We start from the raw sequence: 22,589 nt of genomic DNA on the forward strand, positions 1-22,589 counted from the left end.
ATTCATGTATTTAAAACTGAAGTTGAGAAATAATGCGGTAAACAAATTAAGATCATGAAATCAAATAGATGTGGAGAATATTATGATAGATACGTTGAAGAAGGACAAACATCTTGTCCATTTGCGAAAAATCTTTAATAGCATGGGATTTTTGCCTAACACACTATGCTTGGTTCTCCGGACGAGAATGGTGTAATAGAAAGAAGAAACCGAACTTTATTGGACATGGTACATAGTATACTTAGTAGCTTTAAAATTCCTAAATTTTGGTAGACTGAGGCTCTTAAAACGACAATGTGCATACTAAATCAAGTTCTGACCAAGACCGTCCCTAAGAAGCATTTTGAGTTATTCAAAGGTTGGAAACCAAGTTTGCAACATATATGACGCCCATTTGAAGTAAAAGTCTACAATCCATAGGAAAAAAAGTTAAGACCTAAATACTATAAGTGGGTATTTCATTGGATATGCTAAAAAGCCCAAGGGATATAGGTTTTATTATCCATGTCACACCACTAGGTTTGTGAAATCGAGAAATGCTAAGTTTCTTGAGAACGATCTGATTAGTGGGAAAGTCAATTTAGGGACTTTTTTTTTTTTTTTTTTTTTTTTTTTTTTTTTCTGAAGAAGATTATTCATATACTAAACATTCTACTTTACGTATTGGATTGTTTGTTGTTTACAATGCCCCTTCAGTTCAATCAGTCATCGAACAACCAATCATTGAAATTCCACAACCTGCTGATATTGATTTGGTAGATCCAACTACTAAGCAATTACGAGAAACTATTGAGTAGCTAATTGAGCAACAAACTCATTAGCAGAATGTTGATGCAATATTAAGAAGGTTTACTAGAGTGAAGAAATCAGCAATTCTTAGTGATTACATTCTGTATCTACTATAATCTGACTATAATTTTGGAGTTAAAAATGATCCTAAAAAGTTTTCACAAGTCATGAGTTGTGATAAATTCAATTTATGGTACAATGCCATGAAAGAAGAGATGAGTTCTATGACATCTAATGAAATCTTGGATTTAATAGAGTTGCCCAATGGGGCGAGGGTTATTGGTTGTAAATGAGTCTTTAAAATTAAGAAAGATTCATTGGGCAACATTGAGAGATAAAAAACCAGACTCTTTGTCAAGGGATTCACCCAAAATGAGGGAATCAATTACACGGAGACATTTTCTCTTGTATCTAAAAAAGATTCTTTTCGTATCATTTTAGCATTTGTTGCTCATTTTGATATGGAGTTACATCTAATGAATGTGAAAATGACGTTCTTCAATGGAAAACTAGAAGACATGGTTTACATAAAACAACAAAGATGATTCTTCTCTAATACTGATGAGCATCTAGTGTGCAAGTTTAAGAAATCTCTGTATGGCTTGAAACAAGTATCCCACCAATGATACTTGAGATTTCATGAGGCCATCTTTTCTTTCAATTTTGTAGAAAATGTCATGGATCAATATATATACTAGAAGGTTAGTGAGAGAAATATTTGTTTTCTTGTCTTATATGTGGATGGCATTTTACTTGTAATAAATGATAAGGGATTACCACATGAGGTGAAATAATTCATTTCTAAGAGTTTTGATATGAATGATATATGCGAGAGATCTTATGTCATTGGCATTAAGATCCATAGGGCTAGACCTTGAGATATATTAGAACCATTTCAAGTAACCTATATTAATAAGGTCTTAGAAAGATTCGGGATGAATACGTAAGCACTGAATTGATGATAGTTGACCCTTTAACTACAATCATGTCACTAATGAGTTATAAGGATGATGTAGTTAGTATGAGCATTGGTCAAACTATGTAAATTTTCATTTATATGGAAGATTTGTGAAACTTTTATTTGTTTGCGATGTTTTTCTCAATATAGTTGTATACATTCAGTTATCTTGAGAAAAACAATCATATTTGACCTAGAATTAACATAAGGTTTATTTATTATGTTATGTTTTCACATATGGATTGATTATGTACATTGTGATACATAAAATATAATACTCGTTCTAAGAGGACTTATCACCATGATTCATGTGTTTTATTTTCAACATGAAGTTTTGTGGATTTGGTTAAATATTTCGTTCAATGAAATGTTGGGATCAAGTGAGATAATATTATAATTTTATTTAATATGATCCCACGTTTAGTTTAAATTGCCTACATTAGATTTCATTAAGGATTTATTATCCAAATCTAGTTGTTAATAATTATGGAGATTGTCCATATCTATTAGGACTAGTCTTGATGGAAGACTATATCTATTAGAATTTGTATTAGCATATAAATAGGTTATCTAAGCCAAAGTCTCTCATTATTCCCATTATTCTGTTTATCTGATAATCGGAGAACACACCATCAACGTTGAGAGAGCAATTGACTATAAGTGCCTATTCATGATCGTTCAAGCTCCGTGTATCTGTTCTTGATATCATCAATGGCTGAACGTTAATACAAAATTTACACGTTTCCGTAATTGATCCCAATTATCAAGATTATGGTTTTCCGCAAAATTTCTAACACAACCTTCTACTCACTCGTGGCAAGAAGCATGATTGAATCCATGTGAAAGAAGCAAGGAGAAATTCTAGGTTCTCTCAACAAAGCAACTTTCTAGAATTCTTCCATTGACAAAGAGCCATTTTCATGTGATTGATCACTATGGATTAAAGGAAGACCCCAATATTAGGGGTTATTCTCAAGAGGGACAGAAGGGTAAAGGCAGGATCTAGATATTCCCCGACAACTTGAGGAACTTTTCTTCGGATTCTTAATGATTATCTATCAAGAAAAACCTTAAATTGAAAGGTTTTGGGGTAAACACCAGTCACCACCAGCGATGGGCAGCTGCCAACATCCGGCGACCAATTGAAGGAAGAAGGAAGGGAAGAAATAGAAATAAAAAAAAAAAAGAAAAGGAAAAGGAAAAAAAATGAATAAGTAAATAATTTGAAAAAATATTTAAATATTATTAAAAATTATCTACTTTAGTGCGGGCTGCATTGCACTTCACGTAGGACAGCTTGTGTCCATGTTAGTACCACTCGGAGAAAGGTTTAGGATTCAATTGACAAAAAGACATATTTACAATTGAATTCACGCATTTGCAATATGTTTAACACTTCTTTTTTGGTAATACTCTCCACAAAAAATGTTGGTAATTTCATATATAAGATGATATATTTAAGGTGTTGGTGATAGAGATAAATGAACATTGATAGAGGCTCAAAGAGTTTTTAAATAATAAACATTAAATTCTGAAAGGAAGTGAAAATGAAAATAAAAAAAGTTATTTGATAACATATGAAATTAATTAATTAGTTTTATTTTTTTCATGCTAAACATGGAATAATGAGCATGAGCGGAAGGTTTTGATAATATAACTAGTATGATTTATTTTCCATTGTATGTTTCATCACTTAATTAAGTAAGTCATTCTTACTCAACATAATATGTGATTTTTCACTTAAACCGATTAATCAAGTCTTGTGTATGTAGTGGTTATCAAACACACCTCATGATATTAAATGCTGGATATTTAATGTCAAAACTAAATATGGTTATCAAGGAAAAAAAGGTAATAAATGGTAGCTGTAGAATAATATAGTAATTACAGATACATCATCAATACCAAGCCACGATATCCATATATAGTAACAAATCATATACTATACTCGATTCAATTCAATAAAATGAAAGTATTTCTATATTAAGCGGCATTTGTTTCCATATGAGCAAACACTGTCTATATGGAAGTCTCATGGCACAACATGATTCCGAAAATGATAAGATCAACCAACATTTATCGAATTTGAAAAAGAGTCAGAAGAATGCGTGGATGTCATTACCTAAATCTAATCAAGCGTACTTAGGTCGTGGAGACTTTCCCCTTCAATCACTAATTGCCATCTCTCTCTCTCTCTCTCTCTCTCTCGTGGCTCAAAGAGGAAGAAGCTGAGAGCATAGAGAATGGAGAGAAACCCTAAAGCTCGTTCATCTCTTCTTCTTTTCTCTTTATGTATCTTGTCGTCGCTTGTTCATATCCATGGAAAGAAGCAAGGAGACGCTCTTGATTCTCTATATAAAGCGAAGTACAGTAAGTCTGGGATAGACAAGAGCCTTTTTCAGGTGAAAGACAATCATGAAAATCTCCATTCTAGGATTTACCATCAAGAAGGATTGAAGGAGAAAGATAGGATCGAAAAGTTGCTTGGACAACCGCCAATTGAATTCGATCACCATGGTGGTTATGTCACTATCAACGATATGGCCGGTCGAGCATTTTATTATTATTTTGCTGAAGCAGGGCAAAATAAGGACTCGATGCCACTTCTTCTATGGCTTAATGGAGGTGAGTGTTTTAGTTTTTCCAATTTCACTTGATCTCCAATGCAAATATATTATTCTCTTCACTTAGGAATTTATCACCATTTTTATAGCCAAAATATATAACTGCATCGTACTTTTATTAGGATTTGTCACACAATCACAAGGAAATCGAGAAAAGAAATTGAGACACAAGGTTTCTATCCTGATTCACCATTAAACTAAAGTTACATCTAATGGATCACTCCACTATAATTAGCATCTTGCTACATCTCTCGATTATACGAGAAAGAGATTATATCGAGTAGCTATTTATGAGCCTAAGCCCAAACTAACAATAAATTATGAGCTCAAATTATAAAAGCTCTTTGGTAGCTCAGAGGCGTTATTATCCCGTCGATGGGAAGTATGAACCACACCTCAACAAGTTTGAGCATCATACTATGTTGAACTTAAACTTGACCAATCTATATAAGTATTTAACGTTGCCATCAAATAATGAATATAACTTTGTCACAAGAACTATACATGTTTCTAAGAGTTGTTGGCTTTTTATTGATTTTGAAACACTTCGAACTGTCTAATTGATAGCTTAATGAAGCAAGTGCTTTGTGCTCAAGCGTTGCCATATGTCTTTCATATGTTTTTTTTTTTTTTTTTTTTTTTGGTAAAAGTACGAATAGTCTTTCATATGTTTAGGTGCGGCATAGTTAAAGTATATTGACTTAAGTTATCATTGTGATTCGCCATTCGCCATTCTCTAATCTACCTTATTCATCCTATCAATTCTAAAATCCGAATGGATTAACAGTGATATAGAACATTGCATAATTGAATTGGTCCAATTAATATACCAATGTCCTCCTCTTAATGTACCGCACACATACAAGCTCATATGAGTCATCTATATCATTCTTTCTGTCATCACATTTATACAGTAATTATATAGTAAATCATATTTAGATTATTTTCTGGTGCGGTTGAGTGAATAAAAGTAGCTGTTATTGCTTTTTTCTTTCAGGTCCCGGTTGCTCATCCCTCGCCTATGGAGCAATGCAGGAACTTGGACCATTCCGAGTCTATAGTGATGGGAAGACTCTTTACAGAAATAAATTTGCATGGAATATTGGTAAAGTATTTAAAAAACACAGTGTAGTGTTCTCAAATGTATTTCGCCTTTTCTTTTCGCTGATAGAGCGGATCGATTATTTACTTTACGAGGACAGCTGCGAACGTGTTATTCCTAGAGTCTCCGGCTGGCGTCGGTTTTTCTTATTCCAACACAACGTCAGACTACGGCTCGAATGGAGACAGCAACACAGCTGCGGACAATTATGTATTCTTGCTAAATTGGCTGGAGAGGTTTCCCGAGTACAAGAACCGGGATTTTTACATTTCAGGCGAGAGCTATGCGGGCCATTACATACCTCAACTCGCTCACAACATCCTATACAACAACAAGAAGGCAAACAAGACTCTTATCAACCTCAAAGGGATTATAGTAAGTTGTCTTCGTGAATTGCATAGCCTTTAAGTATAGGAAACACCTAAGGTCTGAACATTCACACCTGGAAATGCTTTAAGCCTGCCTGCGTTTTTGTGTTGGCTTTTTGCGTTCTAATGAATGATTAAAAGCCAGAAGTCATCATGCACGTCTTGGCCATAAAACCTCATCGAGATGTGGAAAAATCCTTTTAGCTTTATAATCAGTAGAACACGTGTTTTTGGTCGTTTTCATGATTTGAGTTACTAACTGCTTGCTACTCAATTGTTCCATTTGCTAATTGGGATTCGACTAACAACTAGGCATGTGCTTATTGTAGTCAACATCACATTGGAACCTTTGGTACAAATGCTGCATCTCTTGATAAATAAATAATGCGGATGCTGCATTGTCATCGCTGTGGCAGGTATTGTAGTGTAACTAATCGCGCCATGAAACATAATAGATATTAGGGTCAAAGTTTGATTCGATGAAAATAACATTAGTAGGTAATTCTCTTGTTATTATGTAACCATTATCAACTAGCACCAATCTAGTGCGCACCCATTCCTCATGACTCATAATGTCGATTAAATAATTGGTCATGGGTAGATAGATAAGAAAAATAATTGAGGATTTATATTGACGCATGCAGATTGGAAACGCAGCAATCAATGATGAGGCGGAGGAGAGAGGAATGTATTACACGCCACAAATCGAACAAGGGAATGCATTTCGGCTACGAACGATGCGCATGATGATGTTACTCCTATTGACGTTTACAACATCTACGCCCCTCTGTGCTTCTCTGTCAACCTGACTTCTCTTCCCAAGAAGACCAACGTGAGCTCAAATTCATTTGCTTCTTTTTTACACTCTAACTTTTGCACTTCTGAACGACAATATGCAAAACTTTAGGTCATAGATTTTCGGGTTGTGTTTTGTTTTGCCAGATCATGGACTTCGACCCGTGTGGAGACCACTACGTTTATGCTTACCTGAACAGAGAAGATGTGCAAGAGGCACTTCACGCCAACGTGACGAAGCTCGATCACGACTGGGCATCGTGCAGCGAAGTAATCCATGGCTGGGGGGATAGCCCTTCCACCGTCCTCCCTCTCCTCCAAGAATTCATGTCCAAGGGGCTCCGTGTTTGGTTGTTTAGGTAAATAACAAAAAGGAATTTTTTTTTTTTTTTGGGCGTGCGTCGTCCATGTTGGAAGTAAAAGATCCGTGATAAGAATAAAGTCATCCAGAAGCATCCAGAAGCAGTTACTGTTGGGTCATTGACAACTTTTGGCAATCCTCTATGAGTGATTGAAGTGGGAGTATGACTAACGAGTGACTGAAAATGCAGCGGGGACACGGACGGAAGAGTGCCGGTGACATCGACCCAGAGGTCTCTTAGCAAGATGAGCCTCCGAACGAAGAGTCCATGGCGTCCTTGGTTCCTCGGGGGCGAGGTGAGGCGGGTTATTTGTTTTCACGACATCAACCCCTTTTTTTTTAATTATTCTTGTCTTGGATCCCCCTCGTCCTAGAGGGATCAATTGGCTTGATTTGTTGAACGAAAAGTAAGCTGCACCATCTTTAACGCATGCAGGTCGGAGGGTATGTGCAAGTGTACGAGGGAGATTTGCCGTTTGCGACCGTGCGAGGTGCGGGGCATCAGGTGCCGAGCTATCAGCCCAAGAGAGCTCTCTCTCTCATCTCTCACTTCCTTGCTGGTTCTCTACTCCCATATAAATAGACCCTCAAGTGCTTGAAGATGATGGATTAGCGCTCAAGGACTCACTTTTCTCTCCATTTTCTTTCTCTTTCTTCGGTAATTTATTTGCCGGATCATATCTCATCCAACCAAATAAATCTCTCTCTCTCTCTCTCTCTCTCTCTCTCTCTCTCTTTTTTCACCTTCTATTTTTGTAATTTTCTCTTTCCTTTCCTTGTTGTTTCCTTTAATAATGCAATTCCTTGTTCTTCCCAAATGCAGCTCTACCTTTACTCCAAATGGAAGAGGATCCTCAATAAATTCTAATTACAAATATAACATATGAAATCCCAAACTATGGAAAATCATTTGGTCAATTTTGAACCTGTTTTATGGATGCCAATTCAAACCTAAATTTTCCATTTTTGTCAAATGTAGCGCTAAACCTCCGTGTGTAATTCTAATGTAATCCTATTGGCCTATTGCTTTGCCGACATGGCAATCTACAAGTTTGGAATTAGCCATGCTTTCCTAAATGTCCGGTAAGAGAAAATTTCCTCCGCTCCCTGTCGATGGGGGCTGCTCACGGAGGTTATCCACATGCAAATGCTGAGCCAAACAAAAGCCAGGAGTGCTCATGCTCACGACCAACCGGGTCGAAGGCATGGAGAACGTGTTGCCCTTATTGTAAAACATGACTAAGCCACTGTCCCTGAGAAGGCAGAACGTATCGCACATTTTAGGTTCAAGTTTTGGCTTCGCGCTTGTGGTCTCGTCGTACCTTTGTGTGGACAATTTACGTTTGGATAGTGATGGTGAGTGGGTGAGGTCAACCGCACGATGACCCTCAAGTGCATGTAATAATTCAGTTATTTAGGAATTCAAGAACTTCATTGTTTTTCTTTTAACAATTACATTGATGAGGAGAGGAATGTGAAAGCAGGGAAAATTGGCGAAGAGAGAGAAACACAAAGAAAGAGTCGAGCTTGTTTGTTCTTTAAGGCTTAAACATGCGGCGTTTATCTTTACCAAAAAAAAAAAAAAAAACATGACGGCGTTTATTTTAATTGGATAAGAAGAAGCAACAACTAAGCGACAATAGTACATGGAATGTGCTATATTTTGTTTTCGTTTTCGTTAAGGATCGGCCTAATCACCAAAAATAAAATTCAAGAATCTGTGGTGCTCACACCAAGCCTCCCCATCAAATATAAATATTTCAATGTGGTTCTTCGGTATCATATCATATGTAAAGTTGAGCTCAAGACTTCTTTTGGGGGGAGGGGGGAGAGGAGAGCAAATGCATTCACCTTTTTTATTTACTGGATTTCCTCTTGAATAGGTTTCTTCCACGGACAAACTACGCAAATTAACTCATTGAAATGAATCTAGAATTCTTTATTTGGCTGTTACAAAATGAAATAATTACAACCTATGTCAAAGTTACTAGTAGTATATGCTATAAAGTGAAAGTTGATAGAGTAGTGCTGGCACCAACAAATGACCGACTTTTGGTTATAATAGACCAGTGACAGACTTAGTAGTTAATTGACAAATGAGTCAATTGAGATGCAAATATAATTGTATGGGCTTCATTTTTCAATAATTGTAGACCATTCCAAGCAAATATTTTGCTGGCAACTACATGGAAGCTCCCTATCACCATATTCTCGCATAATTAGCTGTGTTTGTAATGTATGTGGACGCTTTTGAGCCTTTGTTCTTCATCTGATAAATGACATTTACATATTTATACAAAAAAAAAAAAATATAGTAGTAGAATTTGGTAAAAGAAAAATCATCAAAGAAAAGAAAAGTGGACAACTTGAAGAGCATTGATAACTTGCCGAGGAAGCGATTGAACCCAAACGTTGGTTATTTGGGGATGAAGTCATCTACATGGATGGATACGTAAAATTGTAAGAGGTAAGGCTTCATTTTTTTCATAATTGTTAACCCTCCTAGGTAAATATTTTGTTGGCAATTATGTTGAGATTTCGTACCCCTATATTCTTGCATAATTAGTTGTGTTTGTAATGTTGGGGGATGCTTTTAAGCCTCTACACTTCATTTGATAAATGACATTTACATATTAATACCAAAAAGAAAATAGTAGGAGAGTTTGGTAAAAATCAAAATCATTGAAGAAAAGGAAAGTGGACCACTAGAAGAAAGATTTTTTTTTTTTTGTCAGTACTACTCTATTCCTACTCGACTTTTGCCCTGCCTCTTGTAGGGCGTGGGAGTCGAAACCCACTCCCGAAACTTAAGCGTCCCCACTCCATCCCTCCCTGAGAAAATAGCCCAATAGATTAATTTTAACCTTTTTGAAGATTTTCAATTGTTTTTTTTTTTTAGAATTTTTTCGGATTTTTCGGTTTTAAAAAAAAAATGAATTTTCGAATTTCCCCAATTTTTTTTTTTTTATATAAACATGATAACTTATTGCAACCAAAATTGCAATTTGAGGTACGAACTAAAATTTTTAATATATAATTTATATACATAGAATTAATAAAATATATAAACATGATAACTTATTGCAACCAAAGTTGCAATTTGAGGTAAGAACCTCTTATGTGGCCAAGAGATCATTAAAACCATTTTTGTTACTCTTTTATTTATAGAAAAAATCTCCTTGTTAGTAACGTGGGCTGTGACTTGAGTTCTTTGTTTCCAAGCTTCCTTGAGTGGTACCAACAAGTTAGTTATCAAGAGAAAGAGGGAAAGTAAGAGCTCTTTCTTTTTTAATTGATTTATTGGGGATTTTGTGATGAATGGTTGAATGATCCTTGCTTTGTGTTTTCTTCTGCCTGCTTGAGGACATTAGATGATATACTCTTTAGCGAATAAGATTACAATTTTTTGACTTCTAGTGATTAAAATGTCCCCATGTTACTTGTTTATCGGATTACAATTTAAGCCAAGTCCAACCTTTTAGCCAAATTGTTCATGGCCTTTATGGTTAAAGTGAAGTGTGATTCACACTTCATGCATTTCACACAAGTGAAATTTGAATATTTTGCACGTGGGAACATGTGTGATTAGTTTCGTTGAATCGCCTGAGAACCGAATTAGATTGATCGGTTCGGAGTGCGGTCACTTTTTAGTGCAAAAAAGTCGGTCACTCTTTAGTGCAAAAAAGTAGAGCTGATTTTGTTGGACCGGACAGTCACTTTTTAGTGCAAAAAGTAGAGTTGATTTTGTTGGACCGGACCGGACCGGACCGGAACTGATGGTTCGGTCCAGTTCCGGTCCTAGGACCAAACGGTTCAGTCCACGGTTCGCAATTTTGGGAACCGGGAACCAATCACCCCTACTCTTTTCCTCCTTTTGTTTTTTGCTTTTTTATTTTTTATTTTTATATTTTTCTTTTGCTGCAGTTTTTCTCTTACTTTTCCTTTTGTTTTCTCCTCCCCTCTGGTCTACCCCTCTACACGTTCTCTTCTTCGAGCGTTGTCTTCCTCCCCGATGCCTTTCTTCTCTGCAACTTCATCTTATTCTTTTTTTTTCTTCATTTTTTTATTTATTTATAAAATCCCACATAACCAGACACTAAACCATCCTTTACGGACACCGCTCCGCTCCACCATCGCTTCGGCCAACAGCACCCAACTCTGGCCAACAACTCCTAGCCTCGGCAACCACAACAACCAAAGGAAATAACCATGCCAAAACTAACATTTTCGATCCCAGGTTTTCACCAAACAAATAGGGTTACACTAAAAAGGGAAGAAATGCCGACTAGGACGGCCTTAAATCACAGTCTTCGCCAGAGAGGGAAGGTAGTTCCGGTGGAGGTCCTTCCCGTGATAGCTCAAAAAGATGGTAGACGTGCCATGGAATCACAAGAAAATATACCAAAAAAAAAAAAAAATGACAACAGACATAGTTCAACAATACAAAGGCAAACGATCATCAAACTGGATTATTGAACATCAAGGACTTTGGCCATTTAGGCCCTACATGGTAATGTTCTTTTTTCTTGTTTATGAACAAAAATTATATTTTTTTGTTCCTGGGAACAAAAAAAGAACAAAAACGTGTTTGTTTGCGTTTTTGTTAAAAACTATTTTTTGTTCCTAACAAAATCAAACGAAAAAAAGAAACAAAAAAAAGTTACTTTTCTGTTCCAGAAACACTTATTGAAGGGCCGAAAAGAACAAAAACGAAACACTTTCGTTCGTCCCCTGCGCAGCGACGCTCCCCCTTTTCCGTTCGTGCCCTGTGTAGCGACGTTCTCCCTTTTCCGGCATCTCTCACAGGTTCACCACTGTTGAGCGATCTGGCGCCTCCCACTCGGCTGACTCTCCGACGCCGACAGCTGCTACTCCTTCACCGGCTGAAGCTTATGGTTCGAGGTAAGTTTCTGCGCTCACTAGCTGCTGCTCCTCCTTCATCGTTTGATGAGGGCTTCGGCGAGAGCCACCCCTCGCAGATCTGGGCGACGGCTGCTTGAGGCTCGAGTGCGACAGCTCGCTCGAGCCAGCGCTTGCCCACATCTGCGAGACGCTCGCTCGAGCGAGCCCTCGTGCTTGAGCCCTGAGCGAGCGTTGCTCGGACAGATCTGCGGCAGATCTGGGTGATGGCTGCTCGCTCGATTTGCTCTTCTCGCTCGGCAGAGCAGTGACGCTTGCTTGAGCTGCTCTACAGCTTTCAAAATATAGATGAGGACATGGATTATTCTTCCATTGCTACACATCAAACTTTTTTCAATTCCATGTTCAATTTTCTTTCTCTTTCTTTCTTTGTGTGGGAAAGATGGATTTTTTGCTGTTCGTTGCTCATATTTTCTACCACGTTGGCCTTTTTGCGAGTATCAAGAATTTCTAACCCCCTAATTACCTAGCAAAAGAAAAAAGGTTGTTCTTCTAATTTCTTCTGTAGCTTCCTATTATTAGTCTTAAAGATGGACGAGGAAAGGTCATCGTTCTCTTATGCGATACTTGTGAAATTGAAGTAGGCAAAATTTTGGAGAGCTGTGAGGATTGATGTTTAGTATTAAATGACATAGCTTGTGGATACTATCTTAGTGTGAGTTACGGACTCAGCTCTTTCCTCCACTCGCAGTGCAAGATTCTCATTTCTTTTTTGCATTGAATATTTTTTCCTTGTCATGGAAGAAATTTTCTTTGTTATGATTATGTGACATTTTGTCTGGGGAAACTATTTTCTAGTGTGGCTAGACGGGACCATGAGGGGCGTCGTCTTTTTCCACATAGTTTGACCTTTTCGTCCTGATTCAATAGGGAGGCTTTTGTTGATTGATCTTGGAACCTGTCAAGAGTGACAGTGTTTTCACTCTACCCAGTAGATGAATGGCTCACCGTGAGTTGCTTCTTTTTTACGAGCCTCTAATTTTTCCTTTTGGAGAATCATTTATAGTTTTTATCTTTAGTTGGCTATAGATGGCTTTTTATGTACTTTCAAATCTACTGGCAATTAAGAGGAAGGTTATGATGTGTGCCTTATATGGGGGAACATGCATTGGATTATGATGTGATAGACAAATTGTTGTAATCATGGATGAAATTGCATTGCCTTTCTCCATGTCTATTTGTACCAATGTTCTAAGAGCTTGGAGTTAGTTTTGCTACATAGTGAAGAGTCGGGTTCACCACTTCGTCTTCTGTTTGTCTCCCCCTTGATATATCGAAAGCATGTAGAATTTCTGCTGGTGCATATAGGAAAGAGGACATAGAGTTTTCTATCTGCTATAACCTTGGCTGCTTAGTGCTTGGATGTTCTACAAATTACACATCTGAAAAGAGCATCTAATGGTAGGTGGTATCTGATGATTGGCACGTAATCTGTTGGAGCATGTGCATTTGCATGTCGAGGGAAGCAAGATTGATCTATTCAGTATGAACTGGTTATGGGGGATGCCGCCAGTTCTGGATTCTTGTGCAAGTTGATGAGTGTTGTCTGATGCAGCATAGATTTAGTTCATTTATTGGTCTTGTGAAGTGGATTGATCTGTAAAGGAGCACATTAGATGAAATCAATACTTGACAGTGGAGCTGAAAGTGTTAAGGGCTAACAGTGCACGTCTGTCAGTCATATCTTATGCTATAAGAAGTTGGAAAAAGGGTAAAGATGGCTATGTATGATGTTGAAGAATTACAAGTTACTAGAATGATTTGTAGATAATTAGATAAGGCTAAAATTCAGTAGGTAGTGCAGAACCTTACGTATAGTTTTGATGATACATCAAAACCATGCCAAAGTGGCGAGTCAATTGTCTTTTGGTGCTTGCCATGCACAAATACTGAAACAGCCCATGCCTGCATAGGGAGTTCACTCATTCCAGTCATGCTTATGGATTATGGCATCTTCTTTCTCATATCAATTTTATGTTCATTATTACGGCCTTTAAATCCTTTTTTTTTTTCGGGGGTGAGTCTAGGTAGATTGAGGTGTTACTCTGAGTGAGGCTCTTCTTAGTCATGACAAATGGCTTGAAAAGAAGGGCATAAAGAACACAAATTTTGCTGTTGTTACCTGGTCCAACTGGGATTGTTGGGTGATGTTGGAATCTGAGTGTTGTTATAAGAAAATTCGAAAGCCTTCTTACTTCAACAGGTGAGTTGATGATATGTAACTAGCATGCAGACTTGGATTCTTTGATGCTTAATTCTGACATTTTCTCTCTCTTCCTTTCACTAGATGGATTAACCTAAAAGTCCCATTCTAGGAAGTTTTCGGAGGTCTAAGATGTAATCTTAAGGAGGCGGTTGAGATGGCTGGCTTGACCTGGCTCGGGCATGCTCATTGTGGTTTAGATGATGCAAAAAACACAGCTCGCTTGCTTATGGTTCTTTTGTGTAGGGGAATCAGATTTTCCATCACCAACTCTCTGACATTGTATGACAATGACCATACTCTGATATCAAAGCACTTGCCTCCCCATCAGCCGCACACACAGAAGGATTTGCGGGGTCCTCAATCACGTATAATCCTTATTGTTTCGTGGCATCAAGAGCAAAGATAGGCTTTGTTCGGAACCCAAGTACAAAGCAAGGGAACTTCTTCTTTTGGTGTGGCAATTGGGCTGCTGCAAGAGGTTGCGGATGCTGTTATTTTCAGTGGGTGGCTTCTTGACTAGATGTAACTTTCCTGGTTGACATCTTCGGCTTTCTTAGGTGCTCCCTATCACATTAGGTAGGAACCGCATTGGGAGCTTCCATTTAAATTAGTTAAATGACTTTATGATAGTTTTTTTTAACTTGATTGAAAGAAAAACAAATTGAGTTGGCACATTGCAGTTGAAAGATTGCGATACTGATACATAAGAAAACTATCATCTATTGTTGAAGAACTCTTATCTGTAAAGCTGTTATCTTGTTGATTTGTGAAATTCATTAAGGAGTTGGTACAGCTGATATGATTTTTTGGTAACTAGCATGATGAAGAATGGAAATCTATTGCTGCCGGTCCTCTTGGCTTCTGTTACGTTGATTGGTAGGCATCTATAACTAAGTATGTCGGTGAGGGCTACACTGATGCTAGCTATGCATAAGCTAAAATGCGAGGTAATTGTGATAGTCTGATTTTCCGCTTCTGTTTTCAATTAAATAAATCGGGCTTTTCGTCGACGTTCTTATAGCGCTATTCTCTAAGCTGATCACTCATGAGATAACTTGACTAATTGGGAAAGTTATTAAAGGATTTTGATGCAACAGACTTGAGAATTCGATCAGGAATCGACTGTTCGACCGTGTTAGTCTACAAGGATCATTTCAAAGATCGAAATCTATCGAAATCGGAAGTAGGTCGATTCGATAGAGATAAAATTAGGCTTGGGTGATTCCAACTAATTACAAATTTCTCGTCAATCGGCACTAAACCGATTTTTCTATTATTTTGGTACCCTGTGCTCGTAATTGAAACCTCGAGATTTTTCACGATAATCGAGAATCGTCAATGCGTTGAAGATGTACATTGTGGCTCGGGAATAATCGACCACAGGTCATTGCACCAAAAGTTCCCAAAAACTAACCGATAATTTAAGTTGCGCTAAAATTACATTTTGACTGAAATTAATCAATGAAATGATGTTGATTACAGAAATTAAGAATTGTCACGTGTCACAATTCATCCCAAGGACATTGTTGCATCTTCTCAAAATTTATTGATGATGGGAATTGTTCATGAAATGTGCAAGATCAGCAAATTAAAAGAGCAAGGAAATTGCCACATTTTAAGTAGGATTTTAAGGCCTTTAATGTGAAGCAATTTAAGAGGTATTATAAGTTGTTACTAAGGGACTTGACCCTATTGAATTAGATGTTAAATTAGTAATTAAAGAAAGAAAGAAGAGAAGTCTCCTCAAAAGGAAATTCGTAGGAATCTCTCTCTCCTACAATTTCACCTCAATTTCCTTGATATTTAATGGAGATGGACTTGGAAAAGATGGAGAGACCACTTGATAGGGAAATGAACTCAATCTTCATGGGAAAAAAGCTACGAGAATCACTTCAAAATTCGGATTCAGCAGTTTATATGGATTCCAACATTTTCTTTCATCTCAATTAGAAGAGACAACGTTGGAAAACTTTGTGGGGCCTATGATAGTGATAGGCGGCCAAAATTTCCATGGAAAACTAGGCCAAAAGCTAAAGGAAACTTCAGTGAAACTTTCAAGCAATTTCCACTCTCCTTCCCCACTCTTTTCTCACGCATGGAAGTCTGTCTGTTGTATTTTACACGACAACTTCCATCTTTCCCTTTATTCCTCTTATTTTATTCTTCTCCCTTATCTCTTTCAACGTACAAGCTGTTGTTTTCTCTTCCCTTGAACGTGCAACTTCCATTTCAGCTCCCCCTTGGACGACAAAGCAGCGACCGAACAGCAAGGTCTCGAGCGTTCTTCCCTCCTCAAGAAAATCCGAGACTTTGTGTGCTGTTGTGGTGGTCGCTCAACGACACCTCTAGCCGTTGTGCCGGGTCCAAATCATCGTCAAAAACCTCAAGGGCTGTCCTTGTGTTGCCGTCCGGCCACAAGTGAGGATCGCCATTAGTTTTGGTGGTGAGTTGTCTTCTAAATCTGGACTAGGGGTTGAGTACCTCTATTAGGAATTCATACAAGTTAAAAATATGTAGATGACGTTAGATATGGATGGATGTTGGTTAGGGATGTTATGATAGCCATAAAAAAGCTTAGATAGGGTTTAGAGAGCAAGATAAATGTCGTGGAAGAAGATTCAGAGTAGAACAGTAGCTGATTTCTAAAACAGTTTTCAGGACGTGTGTTTTGCTAATTTCGTAGACAACTGTGTGTTGGGATTTTGAAGGAATTTTATTCTAAAGAAAAGTTTGGGACATCCTAAATAGTAACATATATTTTTCTTAGAATTTTTAGAAATTAAAAAGATGACGATTTTAGTGACGTCATCCTCGGAACAGTAATTTGGACAGTTTTGTAACTCCTGACCTGTTATGATTCAGAGGGTTGTTACTGACCTTTCGAGATCGAATTTCCAATCGGTTTCTTCATGAAAGTTGTTCGTTATAATTTTTAGTTTAACATACTTGAATTTCAAATCAAACGGACTAGATTTCGACAAAAAAAAACCGATTTTGATGAGTTAGGTTCTCTGGAACTGGACCCAATTTTTGTGCTGGATAGAGATAATTTCTGGGCCGAATCCAGAGGGATATGGATCTTGGTGTCTTCATGAAAAATGTTTTTTTACATGTCCTTTACAACATATTCGAATTTGGGAATTTTCCGAGCTCGATTGGTTAGGTTTTTGGATTTAAATTTGGAGACGCGCGAAGGCTCGGTTTCTGTAAATTAGAACTGATTTTAGTTTGATGATGGTTCTTGATGCTTTGCTTGCTTTAATTAGTGTTTTAATGACTTGCGGATTTAATTTATTAGTTATTGAACTCTGAAATTTCACTGTTCACGCGCATTGTTGACGTGCACTATTCACCTGAGAATGAAAAGTGGTCTAATTTCATGTGTATTGATTTTATGAAGTGAATGGATGTGTAAAGGCATGGGTATTCGCATGAATTATGTGATGTTTTGTGCTATTGTATGGTGATTGAAAACTGTTGGTATTTAATTATAAAATACCGGGTGTCAGGTTTTGGACGCCGAAAGTGTTTTTAAATACTGTACCAAACTGTGAGATTTTAAAAGAGATGACACAAATTTTCTGGTTTGATCTGACCATGTCCCCACACACGATTATTTTACCATGCATTTCTAATATGAAGAAAATAGGTCGGGATCATAATTTTAATTGAGGTATTTGAGTGCAATGCACGGTATCCTGGGCTGAAGTTGAATAAATGTATGAATGATATGAAATGCCGTCACAAGCCTTTAGGGCCCGATGCTCTTTTGGGAATGCCCCACGTCAACAGATGTCGGTCGCAGTGGATGCTGGGCCGATGCTCCTTCGGGAATGCCCCACGTCAACGGATGCCGGTCGCAGTGGAGGCTGGACCGATGCTCTTATATGGAATGCCATCTAGATGTAGACGATGCCGCGCTCGACGGTGCGAGGCGATGCCCGATTATGCCGGAAGACTATTATCTGAACATTGAAATCATTTGTGACACATGAATGGGTGAAAGTGATGGGCCTAATTAAAAGACGGAATTGTGTAGTGCGGTATGGGACATGCCATAACGGTTTAGTCTGGTAATTGGGGGCCTATGTAATTATGTGACATTTATGTCCTTACATATGTACATGTTAAAAGTATTCTGATGATATATGATCTCGATATCTCATGTATGATTTGATTGACACTAACGTGCAGGAATGTACTAGTATTAAGAAAGTATGAGAAACGTGATTAGATTGCATGCAGGATGTACCCTTCGCCTAATTTGGAATTAGGGGATTTACTCGCTGAGATGTGATCTTACCCCTTAGTGGGCTAACATTTTTCAGGTCCCTACATTGAGGAAGGCCGGGTCGTGTACAGTCAGTCGCAGTAAAAGAATAATAAGATTGGATGTAGGGTGACAGCTCACCTCTGAGAAATCGAGAAGTATGGTATTGTAGTAGTAAACCCCAGTCTTATAGATAGAAGCTTAGTTAGTGGGTAATTGAACAACTTCACTTTTTGTATCAGACCTTGGGGTGTTAAACTGGTTTATATGTATAAATACTATGATGTTGTAGGTGTGGCTTGTGAAAAATAATATCCTACGTTTCTATCCCACTATTTTGTTATATGGAGATTGTTTTACGTTTCCGCATGTGCAAAATAATGAATGGGTCGGCAACAATTCTTGGGATGTTGCGAATTTTAAATTGACCATTGAGGGATGTGCATGTACCCGGGGTTCGGGTTGTGACAGTGAACCTGTTAACTTTCTTTTGTGGAGGCTTTTTAAATCAAGATCTGTCATATACATCTTCACTTTGAATGTGCTAATCACAATCGCAACCTCATGAAGGCCTCCATAATAACCGATGCATCAATAACAACAGATCACATCAAATCTGAAGACACCAAACTTTCACACCATTAAGTTAACCAAATTAAATCTCAATAGGTGTTTGTAACTTTAACCAAATTAAATTAATGAGCATTTCATGAGAATGAGAATTCAATATGAAGTTTAAACTTCATTAGAAAAAAAGGGAAAATCTTAAATAATGACCCAAAGTGAGTTTACTTTCTCAAATAAGGATCCGAAGTGACCGTTGTTTCAAATAAAGACCCGAAATGGCTAACAAGTCTCAAATAAGGACCTGAACCTGCCGGTCAGCGAGCATGTGACATTTCTGATGTCCAGAATATGGGCTATTTTGTCCCAAAAAAATATAGATAGAAATTGACAATCCATAAAAACAAACCCCCAAACTCTTTACATTATTTTTCTTCTGTTCTTCATCTTTTACGTTCTTTGTCCCCTCTCGTTTGGACACAACTCACATGCATTATTTTTGGCACAAAAGAGACATTAACTCAGAAATCCGACAAAACAAGCAAAAAGAACACCATAAAAAAAGAAAAAAAGAATTCCTCCTACCATCACCATCCTCGCTACCATCTATGTGATATTCCACCAATGCCAACGACTTGTCTACATGTTGCTTCAACAAGTTACAACCACTTTGATGAATGAAGGATCGATTGCACCAATTTGAACGAAACTGACCTCGGTTGAACGGGAGTGTGAATCAAAGTGTATGGCGAACCTAGGAAAAGATAATGAAGAATTGAGGCCCTCGTGTTACACACGAGTGTCTTAATAACGAAAATGTGGCTTTACTCAAAATTTGTCTTATTCGTTGGAAAGAAACGAAAAAAAGAAAACAAAAGAAGATGTGAAGAAACGAAGTTAGGGGTTTCTTGTTGTGTTTCAATTTGTGTTCCATTAACAGAAAATTTTGATGCTCCAAGCGAGAGATGACAAAGAACGGAGAAGATGAAGAGCAAAAGAAGAAATACTTGAGAACATAAAGAGTTTTTTTTTTTAGGTCAAAAGAACGTGAAGAGTTGGGGGGTTTTGTCTTTAGGGTTTGTTAATTTCTATCTATTTTTTTTTTTGTGGATAAAATTGCCCATATTTCAGCCACCGGAAATGTCACACGCTTACCGCTTGGCTGGTTTGGGTCCTTATTTGAGAGTTGTTAGCCACTTCGGGCCCTTATTTGGGACAATGGCTACTTTGGGTCCTTATTTGAGAAAATAGACTCACTTTGGGTCATTATTTGAAATTTCCCCCAAAAAAAAGAGCATTTTTTGAAAAATTTGGAACATAAAAGTTACCAAACATGATTATATTCCTTTTCTATTCTAGGAACAGAAATTGAGTGCAGTTACCAAACGTATTTCTGTTCTTTTTTATTTATTTCAAGAACAGAAATTTTTTACACTTACCAAACGCGTTCTTTTGTTCAAAAACTGTTACCCGGAATAGAAATAGTTTTTATTTTTATTTTATTTTTGTTCCCTAGAACAATTTTTGAACAGAAACGTTACCAAACACGCCCTTACTCAGGCATTTTATCGAACGCCTAGTACCAGTAGGCACTACACATTTTGACTCGATCAAGACTCAAACACACAAAGCATAGCCTAACATGCAATAGAGTCAACGGAGGATCAACGAGATTGAAACTCGTGCGAACTTATCACCGTGAGCTCCAGCCCGACACCTCTCAAAATGGAGCACCCATGGTTCAAAGGACTTACCAGTTCGGATAGCGAGCCACGAGCGAACCTCAAGCGACAGCGACACTCTCTCGATTTCACTCTCTCTAGCTCCCTCTCATTTGCTTAGAAACTCTCTCCAGCTCCTCCACCCCCGTCCAGGTCTCCCTCCCAAGACCTCCCCCTTTTCCATCCTCTTTTGAGGGCATCGGCCTGTGTGCATGGATTCTGCCATCACTAGCTAGCTAGTTGGTCTGGCCCTGACCCACGGATCGTGCTGCCATCTGCCGCCATCTGTTTCCTCTCTCTAACCTGCACTCCTCTTTTTTGCGGAGCGTGACCGGCATGAGGAGGAAGAAGACTAGCACGCGGGCTGGGCTTGGCCCAAGCGAAAAGACATACAAAGGAGAGGAGAAAAGAGAAGGACTGGACCAAGCCCGGTCCGCTCTTTTTTTGTTTTTTGTTTTTTTTTTTACATTTAGATTTAATAATTAGTGATAGTTATGTAAATGCTCCTAATATCTACGTGTTATGGATTTTAATGAAAACATACACGATGCATTTTAATAAAAGTTATTTAGTTTACTCTTTACTTCCTTCTCTCTCTGTTTTTTTTTTTAGCGATTAATTCCTAATTTTGTATGCTATTATATTCTAAATAAAATGGTAAAATTTAGGTGTCAACAAATACAAATACTCATAAGTTGGCCACCATGAAGAGACAATTCGGTAAGGAAAAATAAAATTTGCCGATAACAAGGGGGCACAATGACTCTTGATTATTTTATTTAAAGAATCGAATGAGTGATGAATCATTCCATTCTTTTTAAAAGGGCAAAAGTTGATGCCAAAAGTGATCAAATTTTGATTATAAGGGAAAAGTGACAAACTTAGGTGATGGCAGAAGAGTCTAGTGAACAACTCAATGAAAAGAACAGTGGACAATTTGAAGAGCATCATCAACTCGATAAGGAAGTTATCAACAACAAACATCTATTTTCTAGGGGTAAAACTGCCATGTAGTGATAGCTTCAAATTTGTAATTTCTTGTGGATGAGTATTATTGTAACTTCTTATAACCATAGATAGGATTAGAAGGTTATTTTTTTTTTTCAAGATAAGATTAGGAAGCTGTCGCGACCAAAATTTTCGGGTGTGAACCACCTAGAATTTGGCTAATAGATTGTTAAGCCTAGACTTAACTCGGGCTCTCCTAAGCCCATACCAATTTACGACTTTCGGTTCAAGTTCTTAATATGCATTTTTTAATTAGAAGTCGCCACTAATCTATTTTTGGTGGGTCGATTAGAAACCCAAGTAAAGTAAAGTAATGGGAGATTTGCTTTACTCCTACGAATAAAAGATTATGGGTACGGGGACTTGGTTACACTAGATTTCTCTAATGCCATTTCGGTACCATTCTTTTAATTTCAAAAATGTTTTTGCAGGCAGCTTGAATTGATTTTAAATCTATTTTCCTAACATGTGAGATGACCATGCGGATGCGCAAACCACCAATTTAACACCCAGATAAATCAATGAATAAATTGCAGGACTTAACTCATAGAAACGAAAGCATCTGCAGTGTTAAATCAGAATTGACATCATCAATCCTAGATATGATTTCTAATTAACACGCCATCACTCAAATTTTTTTTTTCGCTTTTCTTAATGAGAATATAATCTACATGTAATGCAATGTTACTAATCTAACATGTAATGATATGGCATGACAATATGACTTAAACTATATGATATAAATAAAATGCAGTCTATTCAACGAACGTCTCCCCCTCAATTGCATGGATGTATCAATTGTGCGGCCCTCATCTTTGTTGACTATTGACCTCTGAATATGAGGACTTTATCTCGTGTAATGGCTCCTTCTGTCTTCTTTACGCGTGTTGATCTTGTCGAAGA

At 37.6% G+C, this 22,589-nt stretch overlaps 1 long non-coding RNA gene and 1 pseudogene across 2 annotated transcripts; both read left to right on the forward strand.

Moving 5' to 3' along the window:
• The first annotated feature begins 3,990 nt into the window (after positions 1-3,990).
• LOC104455952 lies at positions 3,991-7,580 on the forward strand (annotated as a pseudogene).
• Positions 7,581-11,704: 4,124 nt separating this feature from the next.
• On the forward strand, positions 11,705-14,458 carry LOC108954126. 2 transcript variants are annotated; one of them, XR_005553237.1, is made up of 3 exons: positions 11,705-11,899; positions 12,788-14,120; positions 14,205-14,458. It is a non-coding gene; the product is annotated as an uncharacterized LOC108954126 (long non-coding RNA). The 2 variants fall into 2 exon arrangements; XR_005553236.1 differs by lacking the exon at positions 11,705-11,899 and having other exon boundaries at positions 11,911-14,120.
• The last annotated feature ends 8,131 nt before the right edge of the window (positions 14,459-22,589 follow it).

Source organism: Eucalyptus grandis, chromosome 7, assembly GCF_016545825.1.
Source record: "Eucalyptus grandis isolate ANBG69807.140 chromosome 7, ASM1654582v1, whole genome shotgun sequence".
In the NCBI taxonomy this organism is placed as follows: domain Eukaryota; kingdom Viridiplantae; phylum Streptophyta; class Magnoliopsida; order Myrtales; family Myrtaceae; genus Eucalyptus; species Eucalyptus grandis.